At 35.7% G+C, this 22,099-nt stretch overlaps 1 long non-coding RNA gene across 7 annotated transcripts in view; it reads left to right on the forward strand.

Moving 5' to 3' along the window:
- LOC144321604 (uncharacterized) overlaps positions 1–22,099 on the forward strand; it is a 193,306-nt gene that overhangs the window by 56,326 nt on the left and 114,881 nt on the right. For all 7 annotated transcript variants that reach the window (XR_013387207.1, XR_013387206.1, XR_013387204.1 and 4 more), the window contains one exon: positions 20,878–21,073. This is a non-coding gene — a long non-coding RNA (uncharacterized LOC144321604). The remainder of the gene's footprint in view (positions 1–20,877; positions 21,074–22,099) is intronic.

Raw genomic sequence — 22,099 nt, forward strand, 5'->3', positions numbered from 1 at the left:
ATGTGACAAAGACTCTGCTTGCAGGAAGCTTATATTCTAGAATGAACTATAGTCTTCCATATGCACAAGAAATAAGGCCCTTTTCCTGGTTGAGATTTTGTAGATTAATGATACTCTATCATTTAAAAGTAACTTCTTGAAAAGGCTCCCTTACATATTGCTTCTGTCATTTATTACATGATCTCTTAACATTGGTTTTTAGAAAGAAAATCTCCCTAAGTCCAAGTGATTTCCATTTATTCTTAAGAACTAGAGAGATGCTGGTTGATGACCTCTATAATAGTGATTTTTAAACTGGAGATTTTATTAAATTATGGATAGTGCTTCAATGACTCCAGGTCCAGGACTGTTTGGTATTTCTAGCAGGTGTCCAGGTAATGCTGTCAAACCTGGCTGTCCAAGACAGTTAGAGCTTGTTTATAACATGCCCACCACACAGCGGAGTCTATAAAAATCTTTATGGTGAAGATTATGGCCATTCAGTATGTCATTCAACAAATTTATGATAGTGCAACTAGGAGATTGGAGAACATAATGGTTAAGAGTTAGGGATTTAGAATCTGAAAATCCCTATTAACCTGTCCTTTCATCTGTAAAGTGGGGATGGATGATTGATACTACTTGCCACATTAGGTTGTTATGGAGATTTAAATGAGATGATAAATGTGAAAAGTGCACATAATTTCTAGCTCCTATTATATATATGTGCTATATATATATGGAATATACATATGTATGGAAATGCTAGATTTCCAATTATTATAATATGGAAGGGTTATATAATATAAAAATAAGGCAGGCTTTTCTCTTATCAGAGAAAATACAATTGAGCATGCAAGTAAGATTTATATATTAATAATTAATTCAACATGGAAATATTGGTAAAGAACAAAAAGTATAGTTGGAATAAGAGGGTGAAATGTGATTAGTTTCACTTTGGAAACATGGCAGCTGACTCCTATTGAGAATTCACCATACATTAGTCAATGATTCTGGTGCTCTTTGTGTATCTTTATTTAATCCTCCTAATAACTCTGTTATAGGTTAAACCTCCAATTTTTACTTAACAGAGGGGAGGGAGCTATAGTAAAAGATGGTTAATTGCCCATAACTAGGAAATAGTTGATCCAGGTGTCAAATTCAGTTAGGCTCCAGCATCTGCCTGCTAACCACTGCACTATTCTTCTTTTTTATTTATTTATTTTTTTAAGTGAGCATGAGCAGGAGGGAGAGGCAAAAGCAGACAGCAGGAACTGAGCAAAGAACCCAATAGAGGGCTTGATCCCAGGAAAGTCAAGCCTCTGAAAACTTATAATGGAAACATTTTGTCTTAGAAGACTTGAATCCAGAGAAGGGTTATATCTCACTGATGTTGATTTGGTGCTTGCATTTATAGTACATGTAGTTTTGTCTTTGCTAGATGTAAGAGGCACTTCTCGGTACTCCATTAAGTAGAACAGTAAGCTGAGTTTTGTCCTCATCCCCCTGTTTCTTCTCCCCCATTTTAGCCATTTGCTACTTTAGGAGAAAGGAGCAGATGTTGAGGTATAAGCTAAAATAGTAGCTGTACTTTTTTAAAGAAAGATTTTATTAATTTATTCATGAGAGTCTCAGAGGCAGAGACATAGGCAGAGGGAGAAGCAGACTCCCAGTGGGGAACCCGATGCAGGACTCCATCCTAGGACCCTAGGATTACAACCTGTGCCAAAAGCAAATGCTCAACTGCTGAGCCACTCAGGAGCCCCCCCCCCCATAGCTGTACTTTAACACAGCATTGTGGTGGGCTGAATAATGGCAGCCAAGAGGTCTTACATCCCAATCTCTAGAATCTCTGTTTGTGTTACTTTTGATATGGTAAAAGAGATTTCACAGTCATTAGTTAAGGATCTTGAGATGGAATGATTATCTTGGATGATCCGAGTGATGGCAATATATTCACAAGCCTCTTTATGAGAGGGGAAAGAGAAAAGTTAGTGAGAGATGTGATTACAGAAGCAAAGGTTGGAGTGATATGGGGACAGGAACCAAAGAATGTGGGAAGTCGTTACGACCTAGAAAAGTTGGAACAATCAAGGAAACAGATTCTCTCCTAGAGCTTCTAGAAGTAATGCTCTGTTGATACCTTGATGTTACACACATTTTGGATTTCTGACTTCCAGAACTGTGTGATGATAAACTTGAATCATTTTAAGCCCCTGTGTTCATGGTCACTTGTTATAGCAGCAATAGGAAACTAATACAGCTTTGACTAGATACATTTGACTGGAGTTCAATGCACGCTGAAACTAAATTGCTAAATTTCTTCACCTATATTATTACACAAAGATTATTGTTCACATTAGTGGCAAATGTAAAAACAGTTAAAAGTTTTACTATATTTGATTCACTGATATACTCAGGAATATGCAATTACATGCTGTGTTAATGTTTAAAAAGAAACTACTAGTAAAATAGAAGATTGTAGTAACTAGAACATTCCTTCAGCTCTCAGTATATATTTTACATTTATACCGATGAAGTAATATCTATTTTCTTCCTCATATTTAATTATAAGATTCTTGTCAAACGATCAAAGGTTTTTCTTAGTGTCAGCCTCTATGCTAGCGAGTAAGAATCAGAGGTTGAAAAATACTGGCATTTAAAAAATGAAAAGATGGAAAGTCATTAAGGTTGTGAAAGAAATGCCCAAACTCTATATAGCCATATTTCACTTTGAATTTCTTTCATCATGACTCTGTTAATTACAGATAAATGTTATACATTCTGGACATGGGTAGCATTATTGAAATAATACAATGAAAACCTGGAAAATATATTTTTTTAAAAAACAGGAGAAGATAAAATTTAATAGGCATACATAGGTACTTTAAAAATTCTTGAAAAGAATATGGTTCCCATCCTCACAGCACTCAATAAAGCTTGCTGTGTTAACGCTGCTGAGCCATTATTTTTTAAGAGCCTCAAAGCCTTTATCTGAATTTCCTGAACTAGGGTGAATGAAACCCAGTTATTATTGACTTCAATACAATTTAGATGTAATTTTATAGAAGACAGCCTCATAGACAGTGCCCCCACATGGCCAAACACAGCCATTGTTGAAATAACTTGAGTGCTCAGGTATGATTACAAGTATTTAAGTAAAACATTAGTATTCTGCATTAAAAACTTAATGTTTTGGGAAGAGGAATAGGTATGCAAATTTGTTTCTAAGTATGTTATACCATAGGGATAGTGAACTGATAAGTTATCTAGATAATTTAATGTTTTATACTCCCTGAGTAGTAGTATTCTTGTGATGGCTGGAATGAGTTTAAAGAAGCATAGCTGGGTTTTGACTTTAAGGGTGAACTTTGAGTTACTAATGAGATAACTGGCTTGCTAACTCCTCTTTTACTATTCCTGATTCTTTAATATTCTTCAATATTCTTGATACTACGTTGTTTTCTAATAAAATACAGCCCATAAAAAGTATGACTGAGGTCTTCATTTGCCCAAGTCAGGTATTAACAATGGTTAACACCTATTGTCCTACTGTAAATACTCACAGTTCCCTTTTTCACAGTCACGTTTCAGTGAAAAATTTTTTGGTTACCTGACCATGAGCAATCCAGACCACTTAAAATTGAAAATTGGTTCTCTAATGTGGTCCTTAAAATTTTCATTCTTTTGTGTCAAAAAATCTATCTTTAATTAGTAGATCTCATGAATTTATCCAGATGAACCTCATTTTTAATTTCTTAAGACTTGGTTACACCATAAAACTGCCCCCAAACTAATTTTGGCACTCATATTTGTATTGCATTATGTATGTTTTTAATTTGGAAAGAATTGACATCCTTACAGTCTTCTCATGTAAGAGCCTTGATTTGCTTATGTAGGCCTTGTTTTCTGTACTTCAGCAAAGCTTTATAAATTCTTTAAAAAAATGGAACTAGTTCTTGTATGTTGATGTTATTCCTAGGAATTTGATAAGTGCTCTAGTTCTATGAATGGGATTTTCTCCCCATTGTTTACTAGTCACTGCAACTATGAAGGAAAGTTTTTACTCTTTTTGATGTCAAAGTTTGACCCTCTTTTGGAATTCTTGCTAGTTTTAAAACTTTGCTGCTTGAGTTCTTAGATTTTCTAGATCTACAGTCAAATAATCTGCAAATAATGATTTTTGTTAATATTTTTTCTAACTGGTACCATTGATTTTTTTTTCTTAGTTCATTTAGTGATTAGAATTTCTGAATCTTAAATGATAGCAGTAGATTTTTTTTTAATATTCCTGTCATTTGGGGAATCCTTTGATTCTGAGAGAATTCAAGAAATTCTTCAACTCAGGAAAATGCCTTTATCTCTTTGATTACTTATCCTCTAGTCTGTCTGTCTGTCTTGAAGTCTTATGTAGTCTGTCTCCTGGCCTTCCATCCTCCATCTCTTTCTTCTTCATTTTCCATTTTGCTACTTTACTCATGTTGCAGGTTTGTTTCCTTGAAAGCCAAGCTTGAGATGGGGACTCTAATACAGGCACTTACTGAGGGAACTTTTTCAAGAGAAATCTGCAAGGGAGTGAGCATAGCTGAGGGAGACAGGGGAAGAAGCTAGGCAAAGGTAGTGATTCAGGGGAAGCCTGGCCTGAACTTAATACCACGGGGAGCTCCAATGTATAAATGGCACTTTGGTAAAGTGAGAGGGCCTAATGTGCCTCTTTGTTACTTCTTGGCTGGCATCCATGCCTGAGAGAGAGATCACACAGGCCAAAGCCAAATCATAGGAGATAGGTGCAGTTGTAAATAGTTAGTTTCCAATAATTACAGCAGCTGGAGAATGGGTACATTGACCCAATACAATGGGTGAGTCACTGCAAGTATCTATTAAATATTCTACTTTGAAGAATAATTTCTCAAGTAATTTTTTTTCTAGAGAGAGAATGTGTTTGAGGGGAGGAGCAGAGGAAGAGAGAAAATCCTAAGCAGACTCTGCAATGAGCAGTTCCCCTCAAGTAATTTTTCTTTTCTTTTCTTTTCTTTTTTGAAGGAAACAGCAACAATAACAACCAATAACAACAAAATTTCCACCTTCTAAGCAATGTTACCAATAGGTTTTTGAAAAAAAAAAATCTGTAGTTCTTTTTTGTTGTTGTTGGAAAAAAAAAAGCCATTGGGATTTTTAATTTTTTTCCAGAATTTCCTCTGGTTTCTTCTAGTTGAAGATTCCTCTTCTTCACGTTTCTGTTGTTGTTGTTAGACTTCATTTTCATTGGGAAGATATTTTCCTTTCTTTAATTTTGTTGTAGTTGTGACGAACAAAAGTGGCAGCTTTTTAATTTCTTTTTTCCTGAACTGTTCTTTTTCCTGAATTGTTGAAAGCTTGTGTCTTAGTGAATGGGAACCCCACTGACCCTAAAGTGGCCTCCCTGATTTTGCTCATAAACTTATGTTCAATGTCCAAAATGACTAGTCTCTTAATTACAGAACTTGTAGGGTTCACTTTTCTTAATGAGATCCATTTAGTTAGTTGTTTATTTAGCTGAAGTATAACGGATATAAAATACCCTGTTAGTTTCATATATATATATATCATAGAAGATTTTTTTTACATTAAAAAATGATCCCCACGATAAGTCTTGTCATCACACAAAGGTATTATGATATTATTGGCTATATTCCCTATACTCTTAGTCTTAGACCAAGGGACAACTGTTTGAGACGTCTCCTATGTTTATTGTAACATTATTGCTTATTTTCTATTGATTAAATTTTGGGGCAGAGACTAAAAATAAATGAATCTAAAAACAGGAAAAATACTGTATCCTGGGAATAAATGGTGTTTTGCTTGGAAACCGGAAGTTCATCCAAATACTCAAAATGCTGTTAAGAATTTCATCTCTTACTCTTTTTTTTTTTTTTAAGATTTTATTTATTTATTCATGAGAGACAGAGAGGGAGAGAGAGGGAGAGAGGCAGAGACACAGGTAGAGGGAGAAGCAGGCTCCATGCAGGGAGCCCGACATGAGACTCAATCCTGGGTCTGGACTGGCAGGGCTAAACTGCTGAACCACCTGGGCTGCCCACAATCCCTTACTCTTGATAGGGGTCCAGCCCTTTCAAAAATGAAATGGGTAAAAAACAACAACAGCAACAACAACAAAAACCCACTTTTTAAAAAAAGGGCCTGATCGTGTCTGTGCTTCTAGAAAGAGAGGCCAACCAGAGCAAGATGGGCTTTGTGTACTCTAGGATGAAAGGAGTTTCAAATCTTGCCTTTCCTCTTGAAGATGATTGCTTTCCTCCACTGACATGGTTAATACATAAACAATTATGTTGTTCAGTGGAGTGACTACAATAACTGTTTACCAAAGTCCATCAATATGTTGAGGTTATAAAATGCCATTGGAATTTGATTAGATACATGCCTTCCTGTATCACATTTCTTTGGAGTGAAGATCTGTTATAAGCTGTACATACCTGTCTTTTAGAAAGATTTAGGCTCCACTGGTGAAAACTTTAGATAATGTTTGAGCAGAACATTGGCTTCATGTGAGAGCAAATATTAGAGAATTTTAAACATAAATTATTGAGAAGGGTATATGAATATATACCTAAAATTATGTGAATAAAATCGGGAAGTATGACTTTAGGGATTAGGTTACTTTCAATAGTGAAATCTTAAAGTTGCAAAGCCCTGTGGATGAAACAAGGGAGTTCAATTTTAAATGTTATGACTATGGAAACCTGTATAAGCCACAAACTTGTTTTTTATTCTGTGAGAACACTATTAAGGTTAGATATTTTAAGAAAAGAAAAAAAAAATCTCATAAACCTTGGTAACTTTCTAGAACTCATGATATTGATTCATTAAGAGCTATATTAGCTTCCTATTGATCCTATAACAAATTACCACCAAGTTTGTGGCTTAGCACACATTTACTGTCTAATACTTCTTCAAACAGGAAGTCCAACATGAGTCCCATCGGGCAAAAATGAAGGTGTGGGCAGGACTATACTCCTTATGGAGGCTCATGGGAGGATACTTTTTCTTGTATTTGCCAGCTTCTGGGGGCTGCCTACATTCCTTTGGCTTGTGGCTCCTTTCTCGTCTTCCACGCCAGAAATACTGCATTTCTCTGACTGTTGCTACTTTCATATGTCTCTAGCTATAGCCAAGAAAGTTTCTAAGCTTTTAAGGACTCCTGTGATTTGACTGAGTCCACAGAGATAATTCAGATAATCCCCTATCTCAACTTCCTTAACTTATATCACATTTGCAAAGTCTCTTTTTGCTGTGTAAAGGTACAGACTCCCTGATTCCAAGAATTAGGCTGTAGACATCTTTGGCGGGGAACATCTTATTCTCTCATCCACAGAGCAGATGATTTCTAGGTGAAGTAAATAAATCTCTACCCAAAAGTGCCTATTTGTTTTCATACAGTCTGCCTTTATGGCATATTTTAATAATCATAGCACTATAGAGGCTCATATAAAGTTTATAAGCAACTGAAGTTGCAGTACAGTTTTCTATTACTCAGGGCTAACTCCTGAATAGACAATGTTTATTTCAATAGTTTTTCTTAAATTCCCTTTTTAATCCATTAAATCATGTTAAAATTATGATTGATTCAGTATAGCTGATATCCAATGAGGCTTTTGGGTTAGCACTCAAAATCAAAATCAAAACCAAACTTCTCAACCTTAAAACACAAATTTACCTATAGTTCTTAGAAATGAATTTTAATGAGAAACAATTTAGTTTTATTTAAGGAAGTTAGCTATGCTTTTGGAAGCCAAGGCATTCCTATGACTTAGAATAAATGTAAATAAAATTATGCTATTTTCAGTGTTTACCAAATCTAGCTGGTTATAGACATTTGCGAATCCACTGTCTATTTTGCAGTTCTGCAAACAGTTCTTGGATTTCTTCATCTGTACCTCTGACCTCTGATTTTTTTTTTTTTCTTAATGTCTGGAAAAATTCTTGCAGACTTTGAGCCATTATTTATTCTTGCGCTGATACTGAGGGAAGATGAGGGGCTCATCACTCTTGAAGTACCCCATGTTTTGTCCTGGGCTTCAGTCCAGTTAGAAGGACAAAGACAGAGGTCAAAGAATCCAGGCAGGCAAACTGATTTTTCTTAGAAACTGAGTAGTTTAAGATTGCAGTGGTGACAACCAGCTCTGTTAATTTAAACAGTAAAACTTCACTTTCACTGACCTTTAAAGTTTAATGCAAAACAGTCACCTAGAGAAGTCGACAGTGAAGCCAGAATAGAAAATAGGACCAGGCATTAATATGCACCACTGTATAAGTAGAAATCTGGAATTGACAATAGAAACTTTTAAAAATTGACTCACTCCAGGATACCTTGAAGCAATTTTCGTAACAAGTAAATCAGAAGAGACAAGAAAACATACAGCTAATGTGTATATGTGAGTGACAAATGATGCTCTAGTAGAGGGAAGGATTAAGCTGCTGAAACCTAACTGTTGTTCAAAAGTATTTTTTTCTACCTGTCATATTTCTTGCATGTAGCCAGATTGGATTGGATGAATACCTAAAATGGGCAACCCAAATCCCCTATAGATACTGACATTTTATCTTCTCATCATAGTTTTCTTGAATAAACTCTCAATTTATCCTTATTTAGGTAGAGCTATAATCACATGCCCCTAACTTATAGGGCAACAATTGTCCCAACTTGCCTTCTGAGAACAAGGGTTTCCAGGACGTGGGGCTTTCAGTTTTAAAACTGGTATAGGACTGGGTATACCATTTGGGTTTGAGTGGTTTCCTGAGATGCAAGACTTTCAGTGCTAAAACCTGGAAAGTCTTCAGCCAATTGAGAAAAGTTGCTTGCCCTACCAAGTCCTTTGCCTTGGAGTACACTCCAGAACTCTGGTGTAAGCTGCAGGGAAAGAGCGGCCCTTTGTTTACAAGTGTTGGTAAGGTTCTTGCCCCCCTGGGGAAAGACCACGTTTTGAGAATGAGCCAAGACATTGAAAAACACTACTAAGAAGGCAAATTAAAAGGAAGAGCTCTACTCTTTTTGCTATTTGATACTGATTGCTCACCTGCATCTTAACATCCTAAATTCTGAATCTATTCTCTGGATTTTTAATTTCCATTAGTAAATTCCTTAAATTTTTTTTTTAACTTGAACTGGATTGATTGCCCATCAGATGTCACTTACATTTCACATTTTCTCATATGGTGGCAAATGACATGACATGTTAAAGAAGCTAGACCAATTCTTTTTTTTTTTTTTTTTAATCACCAGCATAGAGCTGAGTATTTTAAACAGTTCCTGATATTGTCAGGCTTTAATTTTTGCCAAGGGGTGTTAAATGGTACTAAATTGTCAGTAGACTTTCAATCTCCTTGAATAACAGTGGTGTTAAAAAAAAAAAAAAAAGTCATTTTTTTTTCTTTCTAGGGGTCTAGATTGAGATTAGTATTCTAAATCCCTGGACCATTTTGAATGGCACTGGTTGCTTGTCTTTTTCCTAATTGGTTACTTGTGTTTTATTTTACATATTTCAAAGTTGTTGCCTATCTTTTAACATTGGTTATGGGATCTCCCTGGGTGGCGCAGCGGTTTGGCGCCTGCCTTTGGCCCAGGGCGCGATCCTGGAGACCCGGGGTCGAGTCCCACGTCGGGCTCCCGGTGCATGGAGCCTGCTTCTCCCTCTGCCTGTGTCTCTGCCTCTCTCTCTCTCTGTAACTATCATAAATAAAAAAAAATTAAAAAAAAATTTTAAAAAAACATTGGTTATGATTTCTTTAGACATGTGTACATCAATTTTTGATATTGGTGTAATGAAATTTATTGATCTCCTTTTATAGCTTTTTTGAGTGTATGGGCCATTTTGAAAAACTTATACCTATTTTGAGATTTTTTTCATATTTTCTTCTAAAATTTGTGTTGTTTCTCATATGTAGGTCTTGACTACATTTGAATTTTGTTTGTGAGCTAGACATCTAAACTTACCAAAGAAAGTCAGTTCCAATTATTCCTTCCCCAGCTGATAGAAAATAATAACTCTTCTTCTGCTGAGTTCACCATTTATACTTGGATCTGTTTGGGGGGACTCTAGTACATTTAACGGGATGATTACTTTGTGCCTGCATCAATATAACATTGTTGAAAAAATTACTGCAACTTTCTTATAAATCTTTTTTTTTTTTAATTTATTTTTTATTGGTAACTTTCTTATAAATCTTGAAATGAAGTGGTTCTCTTTTTTCTTTTATGTATGAATTTTGGGAAGTTTGTTCACTATCAAATCTTTTTGAAGTTTTGGTCAGAACTACAATTATCATATAGGTTTGTTTGGCGGAGAATTGATAGCTTTAGTCTTCCTTTCTGTGAATAAGGTATAATCTGTTACTTCATCTTAACTGTCGTTAATAAAGTTTTAAAATTCTCTCCATTAAAAACTTTCCAACTTTCATTATAACTGTATTGAAATGGATCTCCAAGTTTTCTAACACTTCTGCTATAAATTTTTTCATTTCAGGTAGGTTAGAAGAATCAAGTATGTTGGTCTTGTGTATGGTTTCTCGCAATACTGGCTCTAATAATTTTTTTCACGTAGCCTCTTGAATATTTTATGTATTGATATTATTTGGAAGCAAAGTCAACTCTCTGTATGTTGTGTATCTGTATGTGGGTTTATATATTTTATATAAGTATAATATATACATAAATATATATATAAATACAAGTTAGTGTATTGATCGAGATCTTCAATACAGTATTCTACAATAGTGACATAGTGAGCATTCTCATCTTCATATATTTACTATTATGTTTGATCCATGAACATGAAATATCTCCATTTATTTAAATCTTTTTTTATTCCAAAAATGTTTGGAATTTTCAGCATAAAGTCTTACATTTCCTTTATTGAATTTATTATTACATATTTTCATCTTTTTTGATGCTAGTGTGAAAAGAATTGTCATTTTTAGATTAGAAAATAAAAGATAATTACTAGTATATGGAAACATAATTTTTCTATATTTTATCCTTTGTATATTTTTCGTATTTTTCTATATTGCTCTTACATCCTTTGACTTTATTGGGGTTTATTTACTCTGATAGGTTTTGGGGTTTTTATTTTTTATATATGTATGTGTTTCTCAAAATTTTCTATATGCAAGATGATGTCTTAAAAAAATGATTTGGGGGGGGCAGCTCCGGTGGCGCGTGATCCTGAAGACTGGGATCTAGTCCCACGTCGGGCTCCCTGTGTGGAGCCTGCTTCTCCCTTTGCCTGTGTCTCTGCCTCCCTCTCCCTCCCTTCCTCTCTCTCTCTCTCTCTCTGTCTCTGTGAATAAATAAATAAAATCTTTAAAAAAACTGATTTTTTTTCCTTTCCAATTTAGCTGCCTTTTATTTCTTGCCTGATTATATGGACACTAATCTCTAGTACAGTATTGATTAGGAGTGGTGAAAATGGACATCTTTGTTTTGTTCTGATCTTAATACCCTCAGTATTTCACCAATAATGTGATGACAGCTGTAGGTTTTAATAAATTCCTTTTATAGACTTTAAGAAGTTTTCTTCTACTCCTAGGTTATTGTTGAGAGTTTTCATTATAAATATTAGATTATTGTTAAACGCTCTTGTCTCATTCCATTAATATGGTGTATAATATCAATTGACTTTAAGTTGGATAATTTATTTTTCAATTCCTTTTTTCCCCATCTTGTGCTGGTAGGTGCAGATTCGAAGTTCCTGCATGCTCTGAAATCCCATAGCTCTTCATGTAAATACATAAGGGTATCTACCTGTGCATAAATAAATGCATATGCAAATACTTACGTGTATGTATACGTATGTGTGTATTTAATTGTATTTATTTCCTTACCTAAATGTCCACATGACATTATGCAAATAGAATGGGCTTTGCAGCAACACAAACCCTAGGATTTAAATTGAGTACTGGGGGAAAACAAAACAAAACTGAGTACTACCAAAATCACTTCATGTTCTGAATGTGTTTATTTATCTCAAGAAAGACATCGCTAATAGCATTCTTGGGCGCTTAGGAGGATTACTGGGATAGTTTAAGTAATGTCTGTTACAGGCATGCAGCACAGTGTGTGGCACATGATAGTTGCTGAAAAATGTTAATTCCATCTGTTTTACATTCATTTGTGTAATCTGTGCAAGACTTGCATGGGTGCCAAGTATACATTTGTTGAATTATATAGATCAGTCCTGCCAGTAAACTAAGGAAAGTGGCCCAGTAATGGCCCCTGGCATAAGCTTCCCCATGAGGAGAAGAACTTGGAACTTTGTCTTAAACATGATCTCTTATATCTAACAAGAATCTTCAGGTTCCTGCAATGATTTTTTTCCCTGTGTTAAACTTTTACATGAAGAAAATCACATATATAGCTAAAGGAATTTTTTATCCTTAGAGGCAAGGAAGTAAAATCAGGCCTAAGAAGGTAGGTTCACTAGACTATTTTCCTAATGTTGGTACTGACAAAGATTACTGCTGGCTAATTAGTCTTTTTAACTGCATGTTTGTAGGGCAAAGTCATAAGATGTCACCTCATGCAAAAAAATGCCAACAGTCTATACTTCCCCTAGAACTTTGATATATCAGCTGCATGACTTGGACTTGCTGTTGTCAAATGAGTAAATTGGTCATTGAAAACACTGAGCAGATATACACTCACCATTTTATTTTATTAACTTACTTTTTTAAAAGATTTTATTTTTTGAGAGAGAGATAATGAGAGAAAGCAGGAGCATGGGGTGAAGGAAAGAGGGAGAAGCATGCTCCCCACTGAGCAGGGAACCTGATGTGGGACTCAATCCCAGGACCCCAGGATCATGACCTGAGCCGAAGGCAGGCACTTAACCGACTGAGCCTCCCAGGCACCCCTCACCTTAGTTTATAATTTATACAAAGATGTTTGTATTTATACAGCTCTACACCTCAGCCAGAATCACAAAAACAAAGTTGTAAAGATGTTTAACTTCAGAAAGACAAGATAGTTGCAGAAAACTTTCATACTGCTAAAATCACATTAAAAGATCAAGTCCTCAAACTTAATGGCCTTAAAAAGAAGAGGGATTGACACAGAATCCACAAAGCCTTATTCATCATGTTAAGAATAAAGTGAATTAAGTGCTGAGTATGTTTAGAAAAAGGGAGTTGGTTTTATAAAGCATTTATTTAACTGTCAGTATCTACTAGATGCCACAATTTACTTGAGTTATGTCATATGATCTTCAGAGTTCTGTTTGATAGTGACTACTATCATTTACAATTTCACATTTGGGTAAACTGTGGCTTAGATGTATAATGCTGCTCACTAATAGTGCTGAATTGCTTCTATTTTTGAAGTACTCGTAAACCCTAGCTGTTTCTATCAGACCATATTAAGCGACAGAAGTACTAATAAATGCCACTAATTAAAAGATCAATGGGCATACTTTGACTTCCACTTAAAATAGATACCGTATTTAAAGACTCATCTTTTCCTACTTCTTTTCCATTCAACTCTGAGTTACCATCTCTAATTTCTGTAATGATTAGGGCTCCTCCTCTTTCTATGTGGATTCCACTGTAGTAGGTGCTGTGTCTGGGGATAATGAAGCATTTACTTGTCTATTTTATACATGTTTACTAAGTAAAGTTCATAAACTTGGTCACTAACATATATGTTTCAATAATGTTCATCTCTTCATTAGACTATTGCATTTTAGTTCTTGATTGCTCTCATTTCTGTAGGAATAGAACAGTTTGCTAACAAGATCAAGTGTGCAGTAAGAGAGAAGAGGCCAGGAGATCAAATCCAATTCCCTCTGTTAAATTTACTGTTTCTATGTCAATGCATCCCCAAAAGGGGATGAGATGTTCGTGAGAATAGATTCACATGTAGATATTAAAACTTAAGTCACATACTCACACCAAAATCAGTAAATTTTTTGTTCCATCTATTGTTTGAGTCCTAGCCAAAAGAACAGTCCTTTATCTTGCTGAAGAGAATGCTCACGAGCCTCCAACTTTTTAAAGATCACTCTTGGGGCCCCATAATGAGAATAGAGAGAAATAACAAGCAAATAGAAATTGATGGCAATGTATTATCTGTCTCTAAAATCTGGAAACAATTAATACATATTATTTGGGAAAAAAAATACTGGTTATCTTGGTTACCAAGGAACGTATTTCATTAAGTAGAAGTAACTCTTGAATTGACAAAGATTGTTTACTTAAAATGCATAAAGGATATCCTAATGGTTATTGTGAACTATCTTAAATGTCATTATAAAATCAGAAACGCTACAGTTACCCCTTTTTTTGGTCTCTTTCTGAAAGTATATTGTTCTTACGACCTTCATTTGGAAGTGGTGTTATCAAAAGAATCCAAATAAAAAAAAATTTACAAGGAGTTTATGTCGCCTAGAAAACTAAGAGAATTCTTTTATTTAATTTTACTAAGGACTCTCTGGAGGCAGGCTGTACTTTGGAAATAGAAACAAGCTTGGGCCATAGGTGGCCTTATATCCTGAATGCTGCTCAGGAGCCCATAAACACACTCCTGTGATTTCTGCTCACATGGAGGTGTTAAATGTATAATTGCTGGTAAAAATAATTAAAAAAAAAAAAACTTGAGGTTATACAGGCAAGTATAGAATTTGGCAGTGTTGTTTGTGAGTTCCCATCGCAGACAGTCTGAAAGTTTATTAATCTGTTTGTGTCTGCAATAGAAAGTGAAAAATAAATATTAGAGAAATGAATTTGGTGAAGCCAGGCCCCTATACAATATAAGACTGATCCCAAGGGTCATATACTTACACTCCTTATTATTCTGAAAAAGCAGTTTTTAAAATAGTCCTTCATTCTCAGATGGGTAATTACCCACTGCGGGAGATCTCCTAAATAGAGGCAACTGCTGGGTATCCACTGAAAAGCCCCGTGTGTTCAGTGATGGGCTGGGATTGTTCTGTGGCCAGTTGTCTCTGGTGGTATTGGATTGAAAGTCTGAAGAGCCACTGTTGTTGAAGACTATCACCCAATGAAGTTCAAAGTCAGCTGAACTATAAGGGAAAAGCCTTATCCTTTAATTTGTCCAGGTAGTGTCATGCCTTGGTTCTCCTCCACCTTGAGGAAGGAGTTCGAGAAGAAGAGTGCTAAGACAAAGTCACCAAAAGGATTGAATGAGTACTTTCAGGCTAATTTAATTATTGTAGCTTCAATGTGTGCGCTGTGAATAGAATTCCTGCTTATTATCTACTTGTGGAGCTTAGAAGAAGAGCAGTTTGAACTTGTAGGTGGGACAGGAGGGTAATTAGGTACTGGCCACAGGACTTTGGGTCTCACGAGGGAACATTAGGCATCTAGAGACTCCATGCAATGCAGTGTCCAGAAAACCACCGAGAGGATGGTGAATGTGACTGGAACTACTGCTCAAGGATTGCTTATATATTAAAGAAAAAGTACAGCCTAGTGGGAGCAGGGGAAAGGTAATGATATGCTCTTCTATGAATTCAGACTCCGTTAACACAGTCTTATTAAAGTTTCCAGTGATACATGTTTGAGATCCAGTAGCCTATTTGCATTCTTCATACTACTTAATTTCTCCATCATATTTCACACCAGGAATATCATGCCACATGGAAATGGTTTTTCCTCTGGATTTCGCCCATTCATCTCAATGAAAACATTCAAACTTTCCATGTTCTCTGAACATTGTGACAATGCATGCATTGTCTATGGCATGCATCCATAGACAAATTTTTTGTATTTAATCTATTAAGTAGAACTCCTGTGCTCTGTTTCCTGCCTGCCCACTGAAAAAGAAACTCAAAAATAACACAATAAATCTATTGTGTCTCCTTTTGAAAATTCTATAAGACTCTGAAACTTCCTCTTTTATCTTTTCATGTTTTATCTTTTTGTGGATTCTCTTCCAGTTAATCTTCTTGCTTAAATTTTGGTGGTTTTCAGAGTTTTATCCTTGGTCCTATTCCACTGATTTGCTGTATAACTTCTCCGGAAGGTCACTACCATACATGGGTTTTTAATTATGACTGTGATTGCCAAATGTAACTACAATTCTGACTTGTTTCTTGAAATCCTGATCCATAATCCCCATCTATTGGGGATTCATCTCAGTGTTGATCAGACCCCTTGACCACACCAAGTGTAAAGCTCAACCCAATATCTTATCCTCCAAATGCCCCTTCTGTGTTTCATTGTTGTAGTTGATACCATCACTCACTTTGTAGAATGCTTTTTAATGGGCTAAACTTAGGGATTTGCAGGCATCTTATTTTGATTCTCATTTTCACGGTTCAGGAGAAAAAAACTCCAATGATAGTTGGAGTGTGAAAGAGAAAGAAGAGTTTAAAAACCCAGGCCTATTTATGAGGAGTTTGGAAAATATAATTGTGTCTTGGGATCCTGGTCCAATGATAGTAAGGATCTTTGCATCCAAAGAAAAAAGAGCACTAGTCATTTCTTTTTCCATAATATTTTCAGATTCCCCCCTTCCTAATCGTGCCACAAGTCTTAGATGTAAGGCTAACTAGTACTACAGCAGCACCACTCCCTGATCTGGGCTTAGGCTTTTGAAGTGCTCTCACACCAAGTCCTTGTTGTTGGACACACATTGACTTCTCATCTGTTGTTTCCCCTTAACTTTTCCATTAGATTTTGGAAAGGGTTCATATTTTATCTCTCATTACCTAATTTCCTCCAAAGACCCAGCTAGTAAAGTGAACTACATTATCAACTGCTGTTTTTTAATTGGAGAGAAAATATTAATGAATCAGTACATAGTACTATCTGGGTCATGTTGATCAGGAATAATCAGTCACCAAACAGCAAGGAGGCTAAGGTTTCCAGGTCCAGTGATAAAAGTTCATGGAAGCTGCAGCCACCAAGAAGAATTTATAAGTATTGAAATCCCTCAGAAATGACAGCTGGAGTTCTATATTTGGTACTAAGTCTCCATTCAGCTGAGATAGTAGCTGAAGCCAAAGATCATACAAAAAGTGATAGAGGAGGGAAATTGTAAATACTTAAAATGTCTCCGTATCACTTGAGGATACTGGTATTTTCTTCTATGCTATATTTATCTATGTATATTAGAGAGTATGGTGATAGTGGTGAAATTTATAATTTGCTCATTATACTCAAGAATACTCCTCTAGAAGTGTAGTGGAATCATAGGAGGAATACATGACTCCAGAGATCCTGGACTTGGAACTGGAAGTGGTAACTGGTTATATCCTGAATGGATGCTTCTTACAGAGAAGTTACATGCATTTTTGTTGTTGTTGTTCATGGGGTCTACTTGAGTTAGGCTGGATGGAATTTGTTCTGCTTGGAAGCACAAATAAGCATACTTACTTTGCATAGCCAAAGGTGAGACTCTGTAGTGAGTATTTATCTTTTTTAGGGGGTGCCAGCTATATAAACTTCTATCTTACGTTCAGACAAGCATTCACTTTATGTGTCAGGTGACTTGAATCTGTAAAAGATGAAAAGGCCAAACACTGCTTGACAGTTCCCTTTCCACTGAAGGTCCATGACTGAATCCCTACCAATCAGTCACCAGAAAATAGATTTGCAGTCAGTAGCTTGTGACATAAAGAGAGAAATCAACCATTGAACATATTTTCTTTTTTTTTTTCATTGAACATATTTTCATCGTGGTCAACTACATCATAGTATTTGTAGTAATTTACATGTTTGAACAATAGCAGTGGCACACAGCTATGTGGTAATATCCAGTGGCCTGCATCCAGCAGTATTGCTGTGAAGTCTGGGCTTAGTGAAGGCAGTAGTGATGTTTAGAGTGGTCTATTATAATGCTCTGATTCTAGACCCTGTTGACCTCATATTCTAGATCCTCCGGTTATCCTGGAGATTGAAAGTTAACTCCTATCCTTTTCATAAATTCTTATTATTTTTTGCTTTATGTGCCTAGAGTTAATTGCTATTGCTCTACAAAGCTAAATATCCAGCTATGTGTACTGCCCCCCACCCCCTGTCCCATTTAAGTACTTATTCAGCCTTCTTGCCACATTGCCTAAGGAAAAGGACACAACTGGGTTAAGCAGAAATTCTGGCTTTGTTTTTGAAAAACTGAAGTTTTGGAACGTGATTGATAAAATGTCTGGGACAGAATCAAGGTTTTAGTATAGGTCATCTCAAATTAGAAATTTTTGAGGACTGAGAGAAGGAGAGTTAAGGAAAGAGGCATGGGAGAGATGTCTGTGCAAGTTTTGCTAACATGCCCTTAGCAAGGCAGCAAGACCCCAGGGAGGAAATGGCTGGGGAGTGCAACTAGGTAGATGAGGTCATGGGTGGTTTTGAAACAAAAGATTCCTGTGTTCTAAGCAGGGCATTTTTTAAGCTGTGAGTTCTAAGTGCTGAGTTGATGGGAGGCAAACCTTGTTTGGACAAACGAATCAATGATAAGGTCTGTTTTCTCAAAATGTGTCTCTGTGAGAGTCCCTAGAACTTCATAGAATTTTAAGGAGACTAAAAGGAAACAAAGACTGAGATTGGGTTTCCTATCAACAAAATAGGATAAGAATTCACTTAAATAATTGAGTCAAGAAAAGATAAAATCATAATTTCTACACTCCTGAGTTTGTGAACTGAAAATGACATCCACTAGGAAATTGTTAAAAAGAAGCAAGAGTCTTACAGTTCTAGAATCAAATTAAGAAAATTTCAAAGATAATCCTGGATAAAAGAAGCCATTATAAAAACATGAAACCTAGAAAGATAGCAATTAAGAGATTGCTGAGTTTGAGGATTTAAAATACTTGTTTTAAATTTAAAAATTTAAATTTAATAGACACTTAGAGTGCTTTCACAAAGTCTTGAGAGAAAGACCACTCTGCAATAAAAGGTGAACCAAACCATAAAGCAAAAAGTTGCAGCAAAGGAAACTCAAATGTTTTTTTAACCTATGACGATGTATTCAATATTGATGAAATCATTGAAGTAGAAGTGAAAGTGTTGAGAAATCCGTTTTTCTCCTTGAAGTACTATTCACAGTAGTAATAGGGCTACAATAACAATAATAGCAATAATAAGGGTTTGCTGAGCATCTACTATATGCCAGTCCTGTCCTACATGCTTTACATGATAAGCTGTTTAATCCTCACAAAATTCTAAGGGGTATTTTGTTACAATTTCCCTCTTGGAGTTTAACCTTCATGAATACAGGTAAATTTATCTACTTTGTTGACTGTTGGATCATTTTACTTAGAAAAGTACCTAGCTCACAATAGGTACTCTATAAGTGTTGACTGATCGAATAGATTTTGATTTTAGAAATTAGAAATCTGGGGCACAGAGAAGTTATGTTGCCCAAAGATACAAAGCTCATCAACAGCTGAATTAATTTTTGCTGCCAAAGAGTCACTCACCAGAGTTTGAACTCTAAATAACTGTACTGTCTTGCACAGGAAAATGTGAAGTAAGAAACAACATCTGGAAGATACGAGTAGAAAGACATTATCTTTCCAGGGCACTTGGCAACACATATCAGAGTGAAAAATACACCCTTTAGCTCAACAGTTCTACTGCGGATGTACTCACTTACATGAAGATTTATCTCAAACTATGTTCACTGGTGCATTCTCTGTGTTGACAAAGGACTTTAAAGAATCTAAGTGTTGAGGGGAACCCTGGGTGATGCAGTCAGTGAAGCATCAGACTCTTGGTTTCAGCACACGTGTGATCTCAGTTCTGATCTCAGGGTTGTGAGACTGAGCCTCATGTCAGGCTCCATGCTTACTGTGGAGTCTGCTAGAGTGTCTCTGTATCTCTCCCCTTCCCTTCCTCCCCCACACTCTAAAATAAATCTTAAAAAAAAAAAAAGAATACATGTTCATATATAGGGTAGAATAAATTGTGATGCCACTCTGCAATGGAATGGTTAAAAACAAGTCCTTCTCTGTGTGGTGATTTGGAAAGATTAGCATAAGGGGCAAATGCAAGGGTCAAACAATTAATATATTCTTCTATCTGCCAAAATGAATCCAGTATGTTCTATTTCTATGACTCTGTGTCTGTACCTCCACACATCTCTTAGACACAAGTAACACATACACCCATATGTAAGTTTATAGTCTTTCTTGGAGAGGGACTTGGAGACTGTTTATGAAAAGAGGCTTATATTGGATTGTATATGCTTTTGTAGTCTTTGAATGTGACCATGGACAAGCATTATTGTTTTAATAAAAAGCTAAAGTGTAAACTAAATACTTGCACATATCTAAATGCATCAATGTCAGTCTGTGAAAATGTTCTCTGTGGAGAAACAAGAAGAGTAGGTGGGCAGTAGAATTGGAGTCAGGAATGCATGGAAGGGAACCTTTTTTTTTTTTTTTTGGTGTTGAGCATTTTAATAATGGAAATATGTAATTTAAATTACATTTCAGAATGGACTTCTGGCTTTTCCTCTTAATCTGGAAGCACACACATGTATAATGTGTTTAACTCTAAAGTCAAAATTTTAAAGTAGGTTGAGGCTAAAAAGATAGAATTGTTTTTAAGGGTATAAAGTTTTATGAACTCTTTATAGATGCATACTCTACAACCCATTCATGTAAATGTGTATGCTACTAAACAAGTAGTGAAAACTATGATTATTTTACACTCCAAGTTTTACTGTTAATGTTTACTTAAGGTACTATAAACTTTCAGTTTGGGACCTAGTCTTACTGTACTGTGATAAATGACATGAACTCTAAGATATTTTGGAAGATTTTAAAGTAAAAAAAATGTGGCAGAAGAACTGTTGCCATCTATAATTTTTTAATTGTGATTTTTTCCCCCCATATATTCCAAGAAAAGTATTTTCACTTTACCTATTTCTCCTACCCTATATAACTTTCTTAGGCAGTAGCTGAGTATAAAAAAGACATTTTTTGAAATACCCAAATGGCATTACCTCCTCCTTGTACTTCACCTTCACCAGAAAGGATCCAAGTAAATTATTTCAACAGACTGAAAGGTCAAATGCAGATAAGTGAACAAGAAGCAAAAACAATTTTCATGTTTTGTAAACATGCCAAAATGCCTTCAGTGAACACTGGTGAGTTATGTAAGCTTGCATTATGTAAGCATTCATCTCTTCATACGTTGATCCATCAAGCCACTAGTACACTTAATTAAGATTTTCAGAGGCTAAAAACCTGATACAACCCATTTAAGTAGGAATAAAGTATGTAGTGCAGAGCATATACTCTCATGATTATAAGCCAGTGTAATAGGATAAAAATGGACTAACAGGATAGTCTTAGATTTGTAATAAACTATTGAAGAGATAATATGAAATAAAGGGTGATTATCGTGTGAGAATTGTCAAGGCAGACACCCCCCTCTGTGGATGATTTAGATAGAAATAGAAATTATAATGCCACTCTACTACCATTGAAGGGACTCTATAGAAAAAAATACTCTATTCTCATGCAGTGGAGCTATAAATGGGAGTAAGACTGTCTTTGTTTCTCAAAATAACTGGAATCTTAGGGGTGAAAAAAAGAAAGCTTTAATTGGAAGGTTCTTCAGAAGTTGAAAGAGATGGTGTTATAGATAGAGTGAAAGACTGAGGCCCTTCAAGGAGGGGAAAGATATTCTGAGCAGCAAATATCTTTCAAAGAAGCCAGAGAAAGCTAGTGGTGAGTGTGATGAGGGAGTTGGCTTGACAGCTGATGAACTGCTTGGAGTCCATTGAAAGTGAGACTGGATGCTCACAGGAGAACCTGGAATGCTTAACTCCTTTAAGATTTGATCCAAAAGACAATAGTGGTTCATTTTTGTTCCTGAGCAAAATGGAATGATAACAGGAATCTTTTGAGGAGGGTAATTTATTGTGGTTAGAAAGACTGAGTGGAATAAGTCAAGCAGGATTATTTTAAAATCTACAAAACAGAGAATGGTAAAAGATTAGAACAATAGAATGGCTCTAAATTTGGATACAAAATGCTCAGGTAGCATAGAGAGAAAGGACTGAGATAGTCTCCATTTGCAGATGTGCTGGCTATTAAAGAATTGACTTTTATGGAAAACCATTTCATACTGCCTGTCTTCTTTGGAAGTTACCAAAAAATGTATGAGG

This window comes from Canis aureus, chromosome 10 (genome assembly GCF_053574225.1).
Source record: "Canis aureus isolate CA01 chromosome 10, VMU_Caureus_v.1.0, whole genome shotgun sequence".
NCBI classification, from domain to species: domain Eukaryota; kingdom Metazoa; phylum Chordata; class Mammalia; order Carnivora; family Canidae; genus Canis; species Canis aureus.